Below are 23,910 nucleotides of genomic sequence, written 5' to 3' on the forward strand. Positions count from 1 at the left end.
GGAGGGCAAAAAGGGGACATGAAATAGCTTTGGCAAATAGAATTAAGGCGAATCCAAAGGGTTTTTACAAATATGTTAAGGACAAAAGGGTAACGAGGGAGAGAATAGGGCCCCTCAAAGATCAACAAGGCGGCCTTTGTGTGGAGCCACAGAAAATGGGGGAGATACTAAATGAATATTTTGCATCAGTAGTTACTGTGGAAAAGGATATGGAAGATATAGACTGTAGGGAAATAGATGGTGACATATTGCAAAATGTCCAGATTACAGAGGAGGAAGTGCTGGATGTCTTGAAACAGTTAAAAGTGGATAAATCCCCAGGACCTGATCAGGTGTACCCAAGAATTCTGTGGGAAGCTAGAGAAATGATTGCTGGGCTTCTTGCTGAGGTATTTGTATCATCGATAGTCACAGGTGAGATGCCGGAAGACTGGAGCTTGGTTAACATGGTGCCACTGTTTAAGAAGGGCGGTAAAGACAAGCCAGGGAACTATAGACCGGTGAGCCTGACCTCAGTGGTGGGCAAGTTGTTGGAGGGAATCCTGAGGGACAGGATGTACATGTTTTTGGAAAGGCAAGGACTGATTCGGGATAGTCAACATGGCTTTGTGCGTGGGAAATCATGTCTCACAAACTTGATTGAGTTTTTTGAAGAAGTAACAAAGAAGATTGATGAGGGCAGAGTAGTAGATGTGATCTATATGGACTTCAGTAAAGTGTTCGACAAGGTTCTCCATGGGAGACTGATTAGCAAGGTTAGATCTCATGGAATGCAGGGAGAACTAACCATTTGGATACAGAACTGGCTCAAAGGTAAAAGACAGTGGTGGAGGGTTGTTTTTTAGACTGGAGGCCTGTGACCAGTGGAATGCCACAAGGATTGGTGCTGGATCCTCTACATTTTGTCATTTACATAAATGATTTGGATGTGAGCATAAGAGGTACAGTTAGTAAGTTTGCAGATGACACCAAAATTGGAGGTGTAATGGACAGCGAAGAGGGTTACCTCAGATTACAACAGGATCTGGACCAGTTGGGCCAATGGGCTGAGAAGTGGCAGATCGAGTTTAATTCAAATAAATGTGAGGTGCTGCATTTTGGGAAAGCAAATCTTAGCAGGACTTATACACTTAATGGTAAAGTCCTTGGGAGTGTTGCTTAATAAAGAGACTTTGGAGTGCAGTTCATGCTCCTTGAAAGTGGAGTCGCAGGTAGATAGGATAGTGAAGAAGGCATTTGGTATGCTTTCCTTTATTGGTCAGAGTATTGAGTACAGGAGTTGGGAGGTCATGTTTCGGCTGTACAGGACATTGGTTAGGCCACTGTTGGAATATTGTGTGCAATTCTGGTCTCCTTCCTATCAGAAAGATGTTGTGAAACTTGAAAGGGTTCAGAAAAGATTTACCAGGATGTTGCCAGGGTTGGAGGATTTGAGCTGTCGGGAGAGGCTGAACAGGCTGGGGCTGTTTTCCCTGAAGCGTCGGAGGCTGAGGGATGACCTTATAGAGGTTTACAAAATTATGAGGGACATGGATAGGATAAATAGACAAAGTCTTTTCCCTGAGGTCGGGGAGTCCAGAACTAGAGGGCATAGGTTTAGGGTGAGAGGGGAAGGATATAAAAGAGACCTAAGGGGCAACTGTTTCATGCAGAGTGTGGTATGTGTATGGAATGAGCTGCCAGAGGTTGTAGTGGAGGCTGGTAAAACTGCAAAATTTAAGAGGCATTTGGATGGGTATATGAATAGGAAGGGTTTGGAAGGATATAAGCCGGGTGCTGGCAGGTGGGATTAGATTGGGTTGGGATATCTGGTCGGCATGGACGGGTTGGACCAAAGGGTCTGTTTCCATGCTGTACATCTCTATGACTCTATGACTCTATCGATGATACAAATATCTCAGCAAGAGGCCTAGAAATCACTTCTGTGGCTTCTCACAGAGTTCTTGGATACACCTGATCAGGTCCTGGGGATTTATTCACCTTTACCCATTTCAAGACATCCAGCACTTCCTCCTCTGTAATCTGGACATTTTGCAAGATGTCACCGTCTATTTCCCTACAGTCTGTATCTTCCATATCCTTTTCCAAGGTAAATACTGATGCAAGATACTCATTTAGTATCTCCCCCATTTTCTGTGGCTCCACACAATGCCTGTCTTGCTGATCTTTGAGGGGCCCTATTCTCTCCCTAGTTACCCTTTTGTCCTGAATGTATTTGTAAAATCCCTTTGTATTCTTCTTAATTCTATTTGCCAAAGCTATCTCATGTCCCCTGTTTGCCCTCCTGATATCTGTCTTAAGCATGCTCCTACTTCCTTTATACTCTTCTAAGGATTCACTCGATCTATCCTGTCCTTACATTACATATGCTTCCTTCTTTTTCTTAACCAAACCCTCAATTCCATTAGTCATACAGCATTCCCGATACCTACCAGCCTTTCCTTTCACCCTGACAGGAATATACTTTCTTGGACTCTTGTTATCTCATTTCTGAAGGCTTCCCATTTTCCAGTCATCCCTTTATCTGCGAACATCTGCCCCCAATCAGCCTAATACTGTCAAAATTGGCCTTTCACCAATTTAGAACTTCAACTTTTAGATCTGGTCTATCCTTTTCCATCACTATTTTAAAACGAATAGAATTATGGTCGCAGGCTCCAAACTGCTCCCCCACTGACACCTCAGTCAGCTGCCCTGCCTTATTTCCCAAGAGTAGGTCACGTTTTGCACCTTCTCTAGTAGGTACATCCACATACTGAATCAGAAAATTGTCTTGTATGCACTTAACAAATTCCTCTCCAGCTAAACCTTTAACATATGGCAGTCCCAGTCTATGTTTGGAAAGTTAAAATCCCCTACCATAACCACCCTATTAGTCTTACAGATAGCTGAGATCTCCTTCCAAGTTTGTTTCTCAATTTCCCTCTGACTACTGGGGGGGCCGTGTCTGCCACCACTTCCGACCCCACCAGCGCTACTTACCTGCATTCTGCTGACACGCCCCCCACAGACCCCACTGTCACTATCCCCAACCCCCAGAACCCTGAGGGGAACACTACCCCTGCTCATGCCTCCACCCCCATTCCCCCCACCATCACACCCACTCCAGGTACTTGCTCTGACCCCACTCCCAGCTCTACACCCACACCAGATCCCATCTCCCAGCCCTGCCGAGTTTCTACCATCCCTCCAGACCTCCCACTCACTGAGGACGAACGATCAGTCCTCAGCAAAGGACTCACCTTCATCCCCCTCCGTCCACGCATCAATGAATTTAATACACGCCGTGACATCAAACAATTCTTCCGTCGCCTCCGCCTCCGAGCTTACTTTCACAATCAAGACTACCGCCCAACTTCCGAGGACCCCTTTGCCCAACACACTGCATCCACCTGGACACCCCGCGCTGGCCTATTACCTGCCCTCGACCTCTTCATTTCCAACTGCCGCTGGGACATTAACCCAATAAAGGGGGCGCAGTGGTAGTCTGGCGCACTGACCTCTACACCGCTGAAGCCATACGCCAACTCCTCTTCCTACCGCCCCCTCGACCATGACCCCACCCCCAATCACCAAACCATCATCTCCCAGACCATACAGAACCTCATCACCTCAGGAGATCTCCCACCCACAGCTTCCAACCTCATAGTCCGGGAACCCCGCACTGCCCGGTTCTACCTCCTTCCCAAGATCCACAAGCCTGACCACCCTGGCCGACCCATTGTCTCAGCATGCTCCTGCCCCACTGAACTCATCTCTACCTACCTCGACACTGTCCTATCCCCCCTAGTCGAGGAACTCCCCACATACGTTCGAGACACCACCCATGCCCTCCACCTCCTCCAAGACTTCCGTTTCCCCGGTCCCCAACGCCTCATCTTCACCATGGATATCCAATCCCTCTACGCCTCCATCCGCCATGACCAGGGCCTCCAAGCCCTCCGTTTTTCCTCTCCAGACGTCCCCAACAGTATCCTTCCACCGACACTCTCATTCGTTTGGCCGAACTGGTCCTCACCCTTAACAATTTCTCCCTTGAATCCTCCCACTTACTCCAGACCAAAGGGGTAGCCATGGGCACACGTATGGGCCCCAGCTATGCCTGTCTCTTTGTTGGCTACGTAGAACAGTTGATCTTCCGTAATTACACTGATACCACTCCCCACTCTTCCTCCGCTACATTGATGACTGCATTGGCACCACCTCGTGCTCCCGCGAGGAGGTTGAGCAATTCATTAACTTCACCTACACATTCCACCCTGACCTTAAATTTACCTGGACCATCTCTGACACCTCCCTCCCCTTCCTGGACCTCTCCATCTCCATTAATGACGACCGACTTGACACTGACATTTTTTACAAACCCACCGACTCCCACAGCTATCTGGATTACACCTCTTCCCAACCTATCTCTTGCAAAAATGCCATCCCGTATTCCCAATTCCTCCGCCTCCGCCGTATCTGCTCCCAGGAGGACCAGTTCCACCATAGAACACACCGGATGGCCTCCTTCTTTGGAGACCGCAATTTCCCTTCCCACGTGGTTAAAGATGCCCTCCAACGCATCTCGTCCACATCCCGCACCTCCGCCCTCAGACCCCACTCCTCCAACCGTAACAAGGACAGAACGCCCCTGGTGCTCACCTTCCACCCTACAAACCTCCGCATAAACCAAATCATCCACCGACATTTCTGCCACCTCCAAAAAGACCCCACCACCAGGGATATATTTCCCTCCCCACCCCTTTCCACCTTCCGCAAAGACCGTTCCTTCCCTGGTCAGGTCCACGCCCCCCTACGACCCACCCTCCCATCCTGGCACTTTCCCCTGCCACCGCAAGAACTGTAAAACCTGTGCCCACACCTCCTCCCTCACCTCTATCCAAGGCCCTAAAGGAGCCTTCCACATCCATCAAAGTTTTACCTGCACATCCACTAATATCATTTATTGTATCCATTGCTCCCGATGCGGTCTCCTCTACATTGGGGAGACTGGGCGCCTCTTGGCAGAGCGCTTTAGGGAACATCTCCGAGACACCCGCACCAATCAACCAAACCGCCCCGTGGCCCAACATTTCAACTCCCCCTCCCACTCTGCCGAGGACATGGAGGTCCTGGGCCTCCTCCACCGCCACTCCCTCACCACCAGACGCCTGGAGGAAGAACGCCTCATCTTCCGCCTTGGAACACTTCAACCCCAGGGCATCAATGTGGACTTCAACAGCTTCCTCATTTCCCCTTCCCCCACCTCATTCTAGTTTCAAACTTCCAGCCCGCACTGTCCCCTTGACCTGTCCGGACTTGTCCGACCTGCTTAGCTCCTTTTCCACCTAACCACTCCACCCTCTCCTCCCTGACCTATCACCTTCATCTCCTCCCCCACTCACCTATTGTACTCTATGCTACTTTCTCCCCACCCTCACCCTCCTCTAGCTTAACTCTCCACGCTTCAAGCTCTCTGCCTTTATTCCTGATGAGGGGCTTTTGCCCGAAACGTCGATTTTGCTGCTCGTCGGATGCTGCCTGAATTGCTGTGCTCTTCCAGCACCACTGATCCAGGTCTATAATACAATCCCAATGAGGCGATCTTCCCTTTCTTATTTCTCAGTTCCACCCAAATAACTTGCCTGGATGTATTTCCGGGAATATCCTCCCTCAGCACAGCTATAATGCTATCGCTTATCAAAAATGCCACTTCCCCTCCTCTGTTGCCTCCCTTTCTATCCTTCCTGTAACATTTGTATCCTGGAACATTAAGCTGCCAGTCCTGCCCATCCCTGAGCCATAATTCTGTGATTGCTATGATATCCCAGTCCCATGTTCCTAACCATGCCCTGAGTTCATCTGCCTTCCCTGTTATGCCCCTTGCATGGAAATAAATGCAGTTTAATTTATTAGTCCTACCTTGTCCCTGCCTGCCCTGACTGTTTGACTCACTTCTGTTCTCAACTGTACTAGTCTCAGATTAATCTCTTTCCTCACTATCTCCCTAGGTTCCACCCCCCACCTTACTAGTTTAAATCCTCCCGAGCAGCTCTAGCAAATTTCCCTGCCAGTATATTAGTCCCCTTCCAATTTAGGTGCAATCCATCCTTCTTGTGCAGTTCACTTCTACCCCAAAAGAGATTCCAATGATCCCAAAAATGTGAAACCTTCTCCCATACACCAGCTCCTCAGCCACGCATTCATCTGCTCTATCCTCCTATTCCTGCCCTCACTAGCTCCTAGCACTGGGAGTATTCCAGATATTACCACCCTTGAGGACCTCCTTTTTAAACTTCTGCCTAACTCTCTGTAATTTCCCTTCAGAATCTCAATCTTTTCCCTTCCTATGTCATTGGTTCCAATGTGGACAATGACCTCCTGTTGGCCCCTCTCCCCCGTGAGAACATACTGCACTCTCTCTGAGACATCCTTGATCCTGGCACCAGGAAAGCAACACACTGTTCTGCTTTTTCGCTGCTGGCCAGAGAAATGTCTGTCTGTACCTCGGACTAGAGAGTCCCCTAAGACAATTGATCTCTTGGAACTTGACACACCCCTCATTGCATTAGAGCCAGTTTCAATACCAGAAACTTGGCTGTTTGTGCTACGTTTCCCTGAGAATCCATCACCCCCTACATTTTCCAAAACAGCATACCTGTTTGAAATGGGTATATCCACAAAAGACTCCTGCACTAGCTGCCTACCTCTCTTACCTTTCCTGGAGTTAACCCATCTGTGTAAATGTATCTGAGACTTTCCCCCCTTCCTATAACTGCCATCCATCACGTACTGTTGCTGTTGTAAATTCCTCATTGCTTCTGTCTCTCCAACCGATCCATTTGATCTGATAAGATTAGCATTCAACAGCATTTATGGCAGATATAATCTGCAGTAACCCTGAAACACTCTTTAAATCCCTCATCTGACAGGAAGTACATATCACTGTACTAAAGGCAATTTTTGCTCCTTGACGATCTTTGACAGAAAATAACACCATCTTATTCCTCTACAAAACACTGCCCCAGGTTAAATTAATAGTAATGGCTTATGTTTTAAGTTTAATCAAGAGACATATCTCCAAAAACATATAATCAAGAAAGAACCCACTCTACTCACTACTGCAGCCTCTCTATTGGACACACTTAAAGCAACAATTAACTTATCTGATTCTGTGCTGTGAACTTGGCCCAAACAGGTTCCTCCAATATTAATTGTGAATTTCACTGTTTGTTAATTTTCCCAGATGCACTCCAATATCCTGCGATACATGAATTCAAAACAGCAAAGGCAGTAACTATGCAGGTACTGTCTCTCTCTCTCTCCTGCAATGTCCTCACCATGTGCTTCCTTTGTCTGTTCTTCTCCATTTTAAAACTGCTGTTGTTTTGACTTTTTTTCCCAAAGTTCCAAAACAATGCAACAGCATATAAAACAGTAATTGCTCCTCCTGGAATTCAAGGAAATCACCTCCAGCACCTAAAATACCTCAAAAAAAGGAGCAGCTATTAACAGCTATGAATTTTTCCCATCCTCCATCTTGGATTGCCCAGAATCCAAAACAGAATCTGAGACACTCCTGTTTCTATCTGTCAGCCAGGGCTCCCTGATTCATCCAGATTAACAGCCCCAACCAGGGAACTCATATTCTATGAGGTAGACCTGACTGACCTTGTTACAATCACAGTAGGTTATCCATTTTGGCAGGAAATGCAATTGTCCAGATTATTTCTTAAATGGTAAAGGTTGGAAACTGTAGAATCAGTGTAAGTTGCTGAAGGATAATATGTAGGTATAGCAGGTTGTTAGGAAGGCTAATGGAATGTTAGTCTTTATTGTAAGAGAATTCAAGAACAGTATTGAAGTCTTATTTCAGTTGTATAAGAGGTTTATTAACTGTGTACAGTTTTGGACTCCTTACCTCAGGAAAGCTATTATTACCATAGAGGGAGTGCAGTGAAGGGTCACCAGACTTGTTCCCATGATAGTAGGACTGCTCTATGAAGAGAGATTTGACAAACTGTGTCGTTATTCCTTTGATTCAAAGATGAAGGTGTGATCTCTTTGAAACCTATAAATATTTAAAGTGACAGACAGGATAGATGCAGGTCAGATTAGCGCTCTGGTTGGGAATCTAAAACCAAGGGGGACAATTTAAAAATAAGGGAGATGTTACCTAGGTCTAAGCGAAGGATAAATTATTTTACTCAGAAAGTTGTGAATCTTTGGAATTCTTTACCACTGAGGACTGTGGAGGCTCAGCCTTTGAGTATGTTTAATGTAGAGATTGATAGAATTCTGACTACCAGTGATGTACAGGGTTATGAGGATAGTGTGGTAAATGGCATTGAAGTTTCCGATCAGCCATGATTGTATTGAATGGCAGGGCAGGCACGATGGGCTGAATGGCCTACTCTTGTTCCTATGTTCTTTTTTCTGGTTGCAAAAGTGTCTTGGATTCCTTTTTTTGTTAGCTGCAGTGTCTCCTAATATTCTTTCTTTGCTTCTCTTATTTGTTTTTCCGAATCTCCTTTGACCCCTTTACAATCAGCATGGTTTTTAATTATATGAACCACTAGGTGTCTGTCATGCACATTCTTTTTCTGTTCCATCTTACTTTCTACAACTTCCCTTATCCTTGGAGATCCAGAAACGTTTTCCTTATCATTCTGAGAACAGCAGCAGTCTATCAAGGCAGTGCTGCCTCTCAGTGAGCAGTACAAACACCCACCCTCTTAGACAACCAAAAGGCTATAGAATCAATAAAGGGACAACCAGCAGATGAGAAGCATAATCCAATGACTTAGCTGTAGCATTCCAAGATGTAATTACCACAGACTTCTGTCAAAGCAGCTCCTCTTACTGAATGTTGGATTGACTGGCTAATGTCTCAACACTGTATGAGAGTATAAGAGAGATATTGCTCAGTGACAGTATGGGATCAATCCAACAGACAAAAGTCTACATTTGCGTCTTCATCACAGACAATGAAAATCAATTGTTGATTGATCTGTTCCACTGCATTATCTTCTTTTAAGGCATATGCCTTGGGTTAACCACCCAAACAGTGAAAACATTAGTCTACTCTCATATATTTAAAATGACCATGAGGTATGAATCTATCAGATTTGTACAACAACTGTAATTGCTAACATCAAAGCAGTGACATATCTGTATATAATACACTCTTTATTTGACTATACGAAATGAACAAATCACTCCTAGAATATTTATGCATTGCCAAAATTAAAAGGGAACTTTGCCAACATCCCTTGTTCACAATTTCTTATTAAACCTCAGTGAAAAAAGTGAAATGAGTTTACATAGAATTGTAATGAGAAGATTGCAATCAACTGCCATTGACATCAAAGTATCTTTTGACTGAGTGAGGCAGCAAGAACCCCAAATAAAACTGGAGTTAATGGGAATCGGGAAAAGCTCTCTATTGGTTGGAATCATTCCTGGCATATAGGAAGGTAGTTGTGTTTGTTGGAGGTCATTCATCTCAGCTGCAGGAGTTCCTCAGGGTGGTGTCCTAGGCCCAACCATCTTCAGTTCCTTCATTACATTTTCCCTCCATCATAAGGTCAGTAATGGGAATGTTTGTAGATGATTGCACAAAGTTCAGTACCATTCACAACTCCTTCGATACTCAAGCAGTCCATCTCCAAATGCAACAAGACCTGGACAATATCAAGACTTGTGCTGACAAGTAACATTCACATCACACAAATATTAGGTAATGACCATCTCCAATAAGAGATGATTTCACCACTGTCCATTGAATTCAATGGTGTCACAATCACTGATTTCCCCCATTAGCCACATCCTGGGAGTTACCATTGACCAGACGTTCAATGAGACTCACCATAATATATGGCTACAAGAGCAGGTCAAAGGCTTGAATACAACAACTTTTAACTCATCTCCTGACTCTCCAAGGCCTATACACCATATGCGAGACACAAGTCAAGAGTGTGACAGAATATCCTGCAATTGCCTGGATGGATGCAGCTCCCACAACACTCAAGAAGCTTAACACCATTCAGGATAAAGCTGTCCACTTGATTAGCACCTCATCTAACACCTTCAACATTCACTCCCTCTGCCAGTGACAGCAATATGTCCGATCGACAAAATGTGTTCTAACTAATCACTAAGGCACCTCACACAGAACCTTCCAAACTGCAACCTCTACCACCTAACAGGATAAGGCAGCATATAAATGAGAATAAACTATTTGCAAGTTCCCCTCCAATCCACACACCATCCTAACTTGGAAATATAGCTCCATTTCTTAACTGTTGCTGGGTCAAAATTCTGAAACTCTCTCTCTAAGGACATTGTGTGTGTCCACCTACAGTACATGGACTGCAATATTTCAAGAAGCCAGCCAACCACCCTTCTCAAGGGCAACTGGGTAAGGGCAATAAATGCTGACACAGCCACTGAAGATCACATCGCTTAAAACATTTTTAGAAAAAGGAGCTTAACAGGGAGTGCAGTGTGTTTGTGCAGAGGTCTTCAACTAGTTTAATGTGAACTTAAAACTAGTCATTAAGAGTTCAGAATGAAATGAGTATGCAATTTCAATAAAAGCATTAATTATTTACTTACAGCTTTAAATGATCTATACACTGGCAGGTTGATGTGCAGTTCTGATTTCCAGCTTAGAACATTCAGCTTAGAAATTCTTCATAGTCACAAGAGCATACTGAATGTGATTTTGTGATGAATTGTGTACATTTTAAGAGGAAGAATGATGAAAGGCAACATGCGCTAAATGGTACCATTTACGGAGGGCCGTAGACTCAAAAATCTGGATGTAATTGGATACGTTGATAAGGCTGCTAGTAAAGCACAACGATGCCTGGCTTTTTAAACTGAGGTGGGCTGTACAAAAACATGGAAGATATGGAAATCAGGGATTAGGCTGCAGTTGGAATATTTTGTCCTATTCTGAACCCACACTTTAAAAAGGTTATCATCATTTGGGCAGAGGAAATGTTTTAAAAAGATACCAGAGATGCAGGATTCCATTATATGAAGAAAGTAGTGAACTTACTGTCATCCTCCTTAAAGCAGAGAAGATTAAGCAGAGATTTATTCTAATTTTGATCAAATGAATAGGATGAAAACATTTTCACTGGCAGAAGAGTCATTAATAAAAGATCACAAATTTAAGGTAACAGCAACAGAACCTGAAGTGAACTAAGAGAAGTTCACTTAATCAGATCGTATTAACCAGAGTGCGCTGTTTAAAAGGGTGATAGAGTAAGATGTAATAACAACTTTGTAAAGGAAGTTACAATGGCAAAAATTCCAGAATAGAATAGGCAGTGATCTGGAACTAACTGGATAGCTCTTTCAAAAAATAAACCATTGTAGTCATGAAGGGCTCTTCTGTGCAATCTTATTTCATGTTTGCTATGATTTGGAGGTGCTGGTGTTAGACTGGGGTGGATAAAGTTAAAATCACACAACACCAGGTTATAGTCCCACAGGTTTATTTGGAAGCACTAGCTTTCGGACCACTGCTCCTTCATCAGGTAGCTCTGGAGCAGGATTATAAGACACAGACTTTATAGCAACTGAACAATATATTGAACAAATTTAGATTGCTGTTAAGTCTTTCATCTTTTAGAATGGGTTGCAGGTTTTGGTTCATTAATATGTAAATCCCGAACTTCTTTTAATTCGCATTCATGAGATAACAAAGTTTGACTGAGCAGAAGTTGATAGCCAAGTTCGGTACCTATGGGAATGGCCTCAACCTGGACCTGGGTTCATGTCATACGACAGGTGACCCCACTACACTATACTCTCTCTCACTCGCACACACACACAGACCCTCTCTCATACACACGTTCTCTCTCGTACACACACATATATACACCCCACACACGCGCACACATGCAAACACACACGCTCTCATGCGCAGTACATGCACACACTCACATGCACACACTCTCTCTCTCATGCGCACACACACATATAAGTCTATGTCGTGAATTTGCAGTTGCAGAATTGTATTTGCAGATACATTCTATTTTGCTCAAAAAGCACACAATCTGTAGGCTGTCTGTCCCTATGACATTTTATAAATTCCACTTTGGAAATAGAATCAGTCTGACTCAAGGTTGGAATACAGACAGACTCTAACCTCACACCTTTAATGCATTGTCTGAGCTGAGATGTCACCTTTATTTATAAAACCTTAAGTTATCCCAAGGATGTGACTTAAAGGAAGTTCTGGAATTTGCATATTAATGAACCGAAACCTGCAACATATTCTAAAGAATGGAAGACCATCCACCTATTGTACTCTTAGCTACCTTCTCCCCAGCCCCACCCCCCTCCCATTTATCTCTTCACCCCGGAGGCTCCCTGCCTCATTCCTGATGAAGGGGTTTTGCCCAAACCGTCAATTTTCCTGCTTCTCAGATGCTGCCTGATCTGCTGTGCTTTTCCAGCACCACTCTAATCAAGACACTATTCTAGGTTTGTTCAATTTATTTTTTCAGTTACACAACACTGTGATCTTGTGTTATAAATTCTGTGTCTTATGGTCCTGCTCCACAGCTACCTGCTGAAGGAGCAGCGCTCCAAAATCTTGCACTTCCAAATAAACCTATTGGACAATAACCTGGTGTTGTGCGATTTTTAGCTTAAAACTATTCAGATGGGGCAGAGCCCTTGTGTGTCTGTATTGTTGTTATGAAAGGACATTCACCATTTTTACCCAATCTGGTCTATGTGTGACTCCAATCCCACACCAGTGTCGTTGACTATTATCCTCTTAGGTGCCCAAGGAAGCCATTTAGCCGTATCTGGCTGTTACAATTCAAGAAGGCCCACTGACACTTTTTTTTTTGGCAATTGTGGATGTGTAATAAATGGCAGTCTTGTCAATCTTGCTCATATCCCAAGAAAAATGCTTTTAAAATCTGGTTGGATTTTGGGACATAAAAGCATGTTTTAACAATGTAAAGCTTAGAACTGGTTAACACATATCAGTGATTCCGTAATGTGAGCTCAGCTCTAATGGATGAGCTTGTTTCAGTCGGGTGAACAATTTGCCTGAATGGCCCACTGATTTAGATTTATATATTAGAACTGAGGGATGGATGCCATAATAAGTTAAAATTTTCAGATCAGGCAAATTTTCTCTGAGGGTCATGTTTGAAATTAGCTTAATAGAGCAAAGTCAGGGAACATGGAGTCAGGGAACAAGTGGCATAATAGAATATTAACTGGCTTCAAGGCAGAAGACTGAGAGTGGGTAAAAAGGGCAGTTTTGTCAGAGTGGAGAAGTTGGGAAGTGGCATTTAACAAGGATCAATACTGGAACTAACACTGTCCATGATTTATATGAACAATTTGAACTTTGGAATCAAAATGCAAATTCCAAATTTGTAGATAATATCTATTTGGTCAATGCAGATGAAATCTGCCATGAATTACAGATGTGTATTAATAATGTTGCAGAATGGGTAAATAATTGGCAAATGAAATTCAATGCAAGTACGTGAAGGAAGTACATTTTGGTAGGAAAAATAAATAGGTCACTTATTAGTTGAAAGGTGAAAGTCTGAGTGGAGCAGAGGAACAAAGGTATACAAACACACCTATCACTAAACGTTGTGACATGTGTTAGCAAGGTCAAAAGAAAAGTAAACCAATCGCTAGACTCTATTTTAGATGGTGAAATGGACAGGTAGGGAAATAATGCTAAAGCTGGTATTCTACCTTGGGTAGAACACACATAGATTGCTGGGGGCTTGGTACCATGCCTTTAAAATGGTGACAACCTGTCCATCCAGCTGCATCATGCTTTGAGTCCAAACACCTCAATGATGAAGCAGAGAAGCAGCAAGAGAAGTAAAATCGAGAGCAAACTTTGCACTTGGATCTCACCACCTCCTGACATGTCCCTGCCCATGCAAACAAATATCGGAAGGTAAAGAATTGACTATTCAATTACATGAAGCTCCACACCAGATACTCATGAATAAATGTCAGTGTTGAGTCAACGGACAGCCATTGCTGCCGACTACGTGTAGCTCAGGTCGGCACATTATCAATTGGATATCGAGACACTGGAGGGATTGCAGATAACAGCTACAAGGATTATATCAGAAATGCATGTGTATTCATATCATTGGTGAGGCACAGTGGCTCAGTGATTATCATGGCTCCCTCACAGCATCAGGTTTGATTCCCACCTTGTCTGTGTGGAGTTTGCACATTCTCCCTGTGTCTGTGAGGGTTTCCTCCAGGTGCCCTGGTTTTGTCCCACAGTCCAAAGATATCCAGATTAGGTGTATTAGCCATGCTAAATTGCCCATAGTGTTCTGGGATATGCAGGCTAGGTGAATTACCCATGAGAAATGCTAGGTTATAGGGTAGGAGGGTAGAAACTGGAGGTGGCATGTACAGGTCTAGATGAGTCATCATCACAGGAATCTGCACTGAAAATGTTAATCTTTCTTTCATTTTTTTCAGAAATCATGATACACCAAATTCATTTTTCCAGAATGTTGTGTTTATACCAGTCCAGGCCAAGGATTATTTGATTCTGAGTTATTAAAATAAAAGCATTATATTCTCTGAATGTACCACCATCACTTTGATCAATAAATTGCATCATCGCAGCTCCTCCAGCAACTTAATTGGCAAGTACACTGATCTGTACAGAAATCAGCCATATAGACCTGAGTGATACTATCACTCACCTAGGCTGAGATAAATTGTTTAATTAGTTCATGGACCAGCTGGGCAGAATGGCCATCTGTGCCATATTGATACTGTGGCTGTTATTAGGGCTATTACAATTTAGCACAAGCAACCATAAGTGATAAAGTTGGCTGGATTCCCGATTCCGACTCACTAGCTATCTGGAAAGTTCATTACAAGAACTAGAGCTGAGCTCACCATTCAGTTATTGTGAAGATGTGTTATATCTGATGAGGTGAAGGTGTTTGTGATTCCATTCTTACAAACCATGTGGTGGTCAGTAATGTTTAAAGAAACAGGAATCTCCATGAAAGGAGCTAGAGTTCATGGCTGTGAGGCCAACTGAAGGACTTCTCTAGTAATTAAGAATTCAGTCATTATTCAATAGTGGCATCTAATTTCAATTCCCAATTAAGCAGAATGTTAACATAGCTGAGGAGCTCTTGTGGTGGAGTGATAGTGTCCCTACTCTAGACCAAGAGGCTTAGGTTCAAGTCCCACTTTGTCAAGAAGTATGCAATAACATCTTTGAACAGGTTGGCTAGAAAATATTAGCAGCAGTTATATTCTTGTATTTGAAGAGGACTAATTAGCAAAATATTTGTATTCATACTTAAAGTAAATGTTAACATACCTGCAATGGATTAGGGTCAAATGGTGCAGTGGGAGTGGGCCTGCCTATAGAACAGAGATTCATGTTCAAGTCCCAAATGTTCCAGATATATGTCAATAACATGTCCAAAAAGATTGAGCAAAAATAATTACTTCATACCATCCAGTTTCAACCAGATCTCATAGAACATGGAACAATACAGCACAGAACAGGCCCTTCGGCCCACAATGTTGTGCCGAACACTTGTCCTAGCTTAAGCACCTATCCATGTACCTATCCAATTGCCACTTAAAGGTCACCAATGATTCTGACTCTGCCACTCCCACAGGCAGTGCATTCCATGCCCCCACCACTCTCTGGGTAAAGAACCTACCCCTGACATCCCCCCTATACCTTCCACCCTTCACCTTAAATTTATGTCCCCTTGTAACACTCTGTTGTACCCGGGGAAAAAGTCTCTGACTGTCTACTCTATCTATTCCCTTGATCATCTTATAAACCTCTATCAAGTCACCCCTCATCCTTCGCTGTTCTAACGAGAAAAGGCCTAGCACTCTCAACCTATCCTTGTATGACCTATTTTCCATTCCAGGCAACATCCTGGTAAATCTCCTCTGCACCCTCTCCAAAGCTTCCACATCTTTCCTAAAGTGAGGCGACCAGAACTGCACACAGTATTCCAAATGTGGCCTTACCAAGGTCCTGTACAGCTGCAACATCACCTCACGACTCTTGAATTCAATCCCTCTGCTAATGAACGCTAATGCACCATAGGCCTTCTTACAAGCTCTATCCACCTGAGTGGCAACTTTCAATGAGCTAAGAACATAGACCCCAAGATCCCTCTGCTCCTCCACCTTACTAAGAACCCTACCGTTAACCCTGTATTTCGCATTCTTATTTGTCCTTCCAAAATGGACAGCCTCACACTTGACAGGGCTGAACTCCATCTGCCACTCCTCAGCCCAGCTCTGCATCATATCTAAGTCCCTTTGCAGCCGACAACAGCCCTCCTCACTATCCACAACTCCACCAATCTTAATATCGTCTGCAAATTTACTGACCTACCCTTTGACTCCCTCTTCCAAGTCATTAATAAAAATTACAAACAGCAGAGGACCCAGAACTGATCCCTGCGGAACTCCACTTGTAACTGGGCTCCAGGTTGAATATTTACCATCTACCACCACTCTCTGACTTCGACCGATTAGCCAGTTCTCTATCCAACTGGCCAAACTTCCCACTATCCCATGCCTCCTGACTTCCGCATAAGCCTACCATGGGGAACCTTATCAAATGCCTTACTAAAATCCATGTACACTACATCCACTGCTCTACTCTCATCCACATGCTTGGTCACCTCCTCAAAGAATTCAATAAGACTTGTAAGGCAAGACCTACCCCTCACAAATCCATGCTGGCTGTCCCTAATCAAGCAGTGTCTTTCCAGATACTCATAAATCCTATCCCTCAGTACCCTTTCCATTACTTTGCCACCATCGAAGTAAGACTAACTGGCCTGTAATTCCCGGGGTTGTCCCTATTGCCTTTTTTGAACAGGGGCACAACATTTGCCACTCTCCAGTCCCCTGGCACCACCCCCATTGACAGTGAAGATGAAAAGATCATTGCCAACGGTTCTGCAATTTCCTCTCTTGCTTCCCACATAATCCTAGGATATATCCCGTCAGGCCCGGGGGACTTATCTATCCTCAAGTTTTTCAAAATGCCCATGAAGTACTGAGTGAAAGTACATTGTGGCCTGATTGACATCTTGTGACCTCTGAAGTCATCAAGAGCCAATGAAGCAAGACTAATTCACTCAAGACCTTATCTTCCCCGTTGGCCAAGGTACATAGTCTCAGGTTGCAAGTTGTGATATTGCAACTAACATACCTTCACACAGAAGACAAATAGGTCAATGACGGCTCTGGTGGTAAAGTTGTGGGGAAGAGGGTTGTTGGAGGGGGCCTCCTGGTAATTCAAACATGCCAAGGCCATGTTGACACTTTTTTAGGCTAGTTTAAATGAGGTCAGGATGACTAATGTCTATGAGAAGAGCCCTGGCTGGAATGTTATTGAGGGCGGCACGGTGGCTCAAGGGCGGCACGGTGGCTCAGTGGTTAGCACTGCTGCCTCACAATGCCAGGGTCCCAGATTCGATTCCTGCCTCGGGCAACTGTCTGTGTGGAGTTTGCACATTCGCCCCGTGTCTGCATGGGTTCCCTCCCACAATCCAAAGATGTGCAGGTCAGGTGAATTGGCTGTGCTGAATTACCCATAGTGAGAGATACATTAGTCAGGAGTAAATGTAGGGGAATGGGTCTGGGTGGGTTACTCTTCAGAGGGTCGGTGTGGACTTGTTGGGCCGAAAGGCCTGTTTCCACACTGTAAGGAATCTAATCTAATCTAAGTCATCATTGTCTCCAAGCTCCAGTGATTTTGGTGAGAATGAATAGCTCTCTCAAGCCACACATCACTGCCAAATAAAATGAAGCACATGCTGTTCATTCAAGTGTGTGATTATCCTCAGTATGGGCTGTGAGAGCTTCATGTATTGCTGGACATCGGAGTGCATCTGGGAAAATTGACAAACCGTGAAATTCACAACTGATCTTGGAGGAATTGTTTGGGCCAAGTTCACAGCTCAGAATCAGCTAAGTTAATTGTTTTAAGTGGCTACAGAAAGTCTGCAGAAGCGAGTAGGGTGGGTTCTTTCTTGATTATATGTTTTTTGAGATGTGTCGCTTGATTAAACTTAAAATATAAATAGATTTAAGGGAAGGGTGTCAAGGTCAAGTATCCTTTTGGTAAGTCTATGTCCTCTCAGTTGTTGCTAGCACAGACCTCCTGAAAGAGAAATTTCTATGGACACAGCCCAACCTGCTGTCCTGCCTGAGCTCTGACATTTGCAAAAGAACAGCTACAGAAGACACTAGGAAAGCTGCAGCTGCCATTGGCTGCCATATAAGTTGCAGAGGAAGACGCAGCGAGGCAAGTGCTACCATGCGAACGAGAGGTTTCTTTGGGAAACAACTTCAATAGATATAGCTGAAGCTGTCTGCAACTGAGTGAGAGCCAATGTCAACAGAGATTCAGGACGTCCTGAGTCATCGTGTCATTGCAATACCAGTTGCCGAGAGCGGAGCTGTGCTCACATTGACTTAATGACAATCCCTTCCGGGTATCATTATAATGGCAGATGATCAGGAGTTCTTTGCTTGCAGATTGTTTCAAAGAGCAACTCAGGGTATCTATGACATTTCAAAGTCCTTGATTTATAGGTGTATTAGGCTTCAAACTGATACACTCTTCACAAGATCCATCAATTGATGTTGTTTCCCCTTTGAGGGACTCCCCTACCTGCAGGGAGTTAGGTAACAAGGGGTTTGCAGCCATCACTGGCTTCCTGCAGGTCCAGAGAACAACTGAATCACCCACATAGCAACCACCAACCAGCAATCTTCATCAACAGAAACAATTCCACTCTGTTCATGTCCCATTCACTTGTGACCATATTGCACATCTGTGCTGGATATCTGTGCTGAGGCAGGTACATCCTGGAAGACTTACAGGTGTGTGGCTTTTACAGAGGATGGTTTTTGGGTGACAAGGATGCCCACTCCATACAAGACGGCTCCTCTAAGAAATCCTTAGATTGCCTCGAGGAGAGATACAATGTTGCCATCCTTCAACCAGGGTCGTTTTAAATCAGACCGTAAGCCTCCTGAGATAAGATTCTAATGCCAGGACCTTTCAGGCAGTATCGTGCAGTCAACCCCAGAGAGGGTGTCCCACATCAAAACAGTGTGCTGTAGCCTCCATAATCCATAATCCAAACTGGGGATGAGTTGACAGATGGAGATATGCAAGATTGAGAAGAAACCTCTGAGGAGGAAGATGTGGGTGAGAATGAGGGGCCATGGTAACCATTAATGAGATGAAGACACAGCAGTGCTCTATCAAGTCAGAGAGTCTAGAAACATTGTTGCCTGGTTCCAGGATGATAGAACAGAGTTGAAACTTTCTGTTAATGTAATGCTTTGATTTTTGCAGTTGCCTATCAGCCCCCTTACTGCTGCTGTGTGCAGCATTTCTCTGAATGCAATGAGCATTCATTGTACCATTGCAAGGTCCGAGCTTTCTCTCTGACATTGGTTCCACTACTTGCACTATGAAGTTTGGATCTATTCTGTCTATTCAGTTCCTCAATCAGGAGAAATTGATGCATGATTCAGCAGTTGCTGACCTCACACCCATACATTTTCTCACATGGCTTTGAGAATCATAGACCTTAGGCTCTGATTCCATCCCTTGACCTTATCATTTACCATCAGTGTCCCTGAGATCCATCTGTAACTTGTTAACTCCAACCCCCAGCGGAGAGCTGTGTGGTTCCCTGATAGATGGGGAGACACTCAGTTACCCATTTTGCTGAGAATGAGAGAAAAATCAAATGAGGAGCATTTGAATAGTAGCACATCCAAGAACCTTTTCATCTCCAATTGATACAATCAGACTGCGACAACCATTAGAACAGAGCAAGTGAACAAATATTTATAGGTCACATGGTACATAAAACACATTTGAACCCTCATGTCACCAATGTACACTCAAAATGTTTATCTTTGTTTTCCCTCCCATTACATCTAGATTCATGATGAACATTCCTGATGAAGGGCTTATGCTTGGAATGTCGACTTTCCTGATCCTCAGATGCTGTCTAACTGGCTGTGCTTTTCCAGCACCACACTTTTTGACTGTGATCTCCAACATCGACAGTCCTCACTTTCTCCATCTAGATTCATGCCCAACAACAACGGCAGGAAAATGCGAGTCTGCTAATTCCTGGTGACTTTGAAGACTTTGTCAGGTGAGTTCCTGGTGCTTTATGTCCATGGAGCCTTGGCACAGATTCTCTTGCCCTCCCTCCTTCCCTCTCTCTGCACACTCACACTCCTTGGTCTGATCTACTGCTGACAATAGAGTCATTGGCAGAGGGGAGGCTGAGGGACAGGACAAGTCCAGCATGTTCTGAGAAGAAGCTATAGGAATGACTTCTGTCACTCCTCCTCTCCCTGGGTATCTGCTGAAACCACCTTGAGATGAGAGGGCACCTGGACTGAGGATAAGATGCCATGTTCATTTTGTTGTCTTGCCATTGACACTGAGTTGAGCACCCATAGCTGGAGCAATGGAATACTGGTCTGTAGGTCTGTGGGCATATTGAAAGCATGCCGCTGCACCTGAGTCTCCAAGTAGGACAATACTCTTTCCACAGAGGCATGTTTGTAGAGCTGAGCTCCTGCTCACTTTAAGAAATGCAAAGAGACTTGGGAGTTCTAGTCCAGGATTCTCTCAAGGTAAACTTGCAAGTTGAGTCAGTGGTTAGGATGGCAAACGCAATGATGGCATTTATTTTGAGAGGACTTCAATATAAAAGCAGGGATGTACTTCTGAGGCTTTATAAGGAGTTTAGATGCCCACTTTAACTCCAAAGTGGAAAATCTTCAGCACAGACTTGCTTTATTCTTTAGCGTTAGGAGCTGTTTAAAGCCTGCTAAAACAGAAAACAGTTTCTTTCATTGCTTGTTTTCTCTTTCCCAATCTACTCAAATTGCAAACAGAGAAAAAAAAAGTTGATCCCTCTGCCTGCGATGAGCTTTTTATTTATGCTTTGCTTCTTGACTGTTCATCCCAAGGCCTTGCTGGGACTATTCAATACAAACTCAATGTGTGACTTGGGATGAGGTGGAGTGCAATTCACCCTCTTAACTAATGCACAGTCACCTTTTCACCATTGACAGCTTCCGTCCTGTCTGTGACCCTGATTATTATCATTGCCCGATCCTCCAATGATCTGAACGGTTGGAAGTCCAGCACCGTTTCCTTGGGAATGATGTGCCCATTTATCATGCAAGGACAAAAGTGAGTGATATCAGATACTGCTGACCTCTAGTTGATTATATCTGGTCCAATTCATTAGGAGCTATATGTTGCAGTGGCTCAGGACAAAGCAGCAAAAGGGATCTGAGACCAGCAAGTGCCCTGGGTGCATGAGGCTCCTCAAATGATGTGTTTGCCAGAGTGTGCATAACCAGAGGGTGCCCTGAGGATTAGGGACGGCACTCATTTTGCTAAAACATTTCAGGTCATTGAATCTTTGGCATTGAATCATGGACAGTTCAACACTTCAGCAACTGACGGTGTTGTTATTTTGAAAGGACTTTTCATAGCCTTTTCCTGTCAGTCTCTAGATACAGGAGTTCCCTCCTCTCCCTCATGGCCTCTGGCAGCATTTCTAGTTAGTTATCAGGAAAATGAGGGCCTGTCCTGCTCAGAGTCCACGATTTCTGTCCTCATGCAGCCCGAAGTTCAGTGGCGGTCTCCTCTCTCATGCTGACGCAGGGAAATGGGAGCCACAGTAACAGGCCACCAGCGTCTTCTCAAATAGGACCTCGATATGGGAAATAAATACTGGCCTTTTTCTGGCAGCATTCAAACCATTCGAATTAATTATTTTAAAATCTTGTCATACCAGGAAGTGTTGCAAGTAAATTGGTCACCACGCCTTTTGCTAATTAATGTTTGGTGGAGAGCATTGTTTCCAGAAAAAAGAAACAATTGTTTGTAGTCAATGTTCTTTCATGCCATTTACATAAATGACTAACTTCCAATTCAAGCAACTGATACTTTTGCAGTTTTGAGAACCATTTGAATGGAAGAAATGTGAGATGCTTTAACACAAAACAAAGATGGGACTTAAGAACACTTTTTCCATTCAAATGAGATGGCTCTGCTATTAACACATTGTTTCACTCACCCTTTATGCTTATACAGTGGCATGTGAAATGTTAAGAAGGTTACATTTACGCAATCTATACATTCAGAAACATTGCCTGAGGTCAAAATGTACATTCTAGCCTCAAATGCTGGATGAATGACAGAAATAGTAGCTGAATGAACTCTCAAGTCGCTTGGAAAGGGTCTTTTACGTTGCAGTATTTCCTTACCATGCTAGGTTCAAGACTTGAGGTGACTTTTTTTCATTTGTGACTCAACGTACAATTGCAGCATTACCATAGTATAAGCAGAACAAAAGCTATACACTGTACATTTTTGTTTTACATGCTGTTCAGTATCTCCTTCATTTCATTACATTCACCTTGACAAAAGTAAAACTTAGGCAAAAAGTCATCATAAAATGAAATGTATTTCCTGACTCAGCTATATCCCCTGAAAAACTAATATAATATTGAAATATTGTCATAATGCATACAACATTATGAATATGGAATTACAAATTTGAAATATTTTAAAAAATATTTGTTGTGGTAAACAGAAAATCAGATGGGCCATCTATTTCAATACAGTCTGTCCCAACAGTATTGGAAATGGTCACCTTTGCTATCCTTTCTGCCAACTCTTAAAACCATTAGCTCTCCCATGAAAGGACCACTCTTCCATTTCTAAAGCCACCTGTATCATCATCACATCCACCTTAGAAACTATAATATCTGTGTATAAAAATAGTCTGCTCCTAAGATGGCCCCAGAGTAAGAACAGAAACTTGTCACAGAATGTTGTCACAAGAGACTTCCTGATCATTAGCTCTTGCTTAAGAGTCTAGATTAGAGTGGTGCTGGAAAAGCACAGCAGTTCAGGTAGCATCTGAGGAGCAGTAAAATCGACGTTTCGGGCAAAAGCCCTTCATCAGAAAGTATTCCTGATGAAGGGCTTTTGCCCGAAACGTTGATTTTACTGCTCCTCGGATGCTGCCTGAACTGCTGTGCTTTTCCAGCACCACTCTAATCTAAACTCTTAAACAAGAGCCAATGATCAGGCAGTCTCTTGTGACAATATTCTGTGACAAGTTTCTGTTCTTTCTGATGAAGGGCTTTTGCCCGAAATGTCGATTTTACTGATGATGGATGATATGATGTATATGGAGGCTGGTGGGGTGGTAGGTGAGGACCAATGGAGTTCTGTCCTGGTGGTGATTGGAGAGGCGGGGCTCAAGGGCAGAGGAGCGGGAAGTGGAGGAGATGCGGTGGAGAGCATCATCGATCACGTCTGGGGGGAAATTGCGGTATTTGAAGAAGGAGGCCATCTGGGTTGTTCGGTATTGGAACTGGTCCTCCTGGGATCTGATGCGGTGGAGACAAAGGAATTGGGAATATGGGATGGCATTTTTACAGGGGGCAGGGTGGGAGGAGGTGTAGTCTAGGTAGCTGTGGGAGTCGGTCGGTTTAATAGCAATCATTATATACCAAAATTGCATTCCACAGGTAAGTCTGAGATAACATGAAACAATGAGGTTACATAAGCATCTTCCAGTATATGATGTGGAGGTGCCGGTGTAAAGTACTTTGAGATAAGATGAGAATGAGATCTTTATATCATTAGCTCACATGCTATTATGCAACAATGATATTATGAGCATGATTCTTTAAGACATACTGACTGTGAGACAAAACACAACATTCGCCTTTTTGCAAAGATATAAAATCATCTCAAACAGATATACATGGTTGTACATAGGCACATAGTGTCAATGCAATAATTATACAAACAGGTAA

General features: G+C 43.7%; 1 long non-coding RNA gene across 1 annotated transcript in view; it reads left to right on the plus strand.

Moving 5' to 3' along the window:
• The window catches only part of LOC122551362 (uncharacterized), an 87,826-nt gene that overhangs the window by 28,936 nt on the left and 34,980 nt on the right, over positions 1-23,910 (plus strand). Inside the window, exon 2 of the long non-coding RNA XR_006312083.2 lies at positions 19,985-20,204. This is a non-coding gene — a long non-coding RNA (uncharacterized LOC122551362). The remainder of the gene's footprint in view (positions 1-19,984; positions 20,205-23,910) is intronic.

The sequence above is a fragment of the Chiloscyllium plagiosum genome, unplaced genomic scaffold, assembly GCF_037043375.1.
Source record: "Chiloscyllium plagiosum isolate Xiang-an unplaced genomic scaffold, Cpla_swu_hap1 HiC_scaffold_1, whole genome shotgun sequence".
NCBI classification, from domain to species: domain Eukaryota; kingdom Metazoa; phylum Chordata; class Chondrichthyes; order Orectolobiformes; family Hemiscylliidae; genus Chiloscyllium; species Chiloscyllium plagiosum.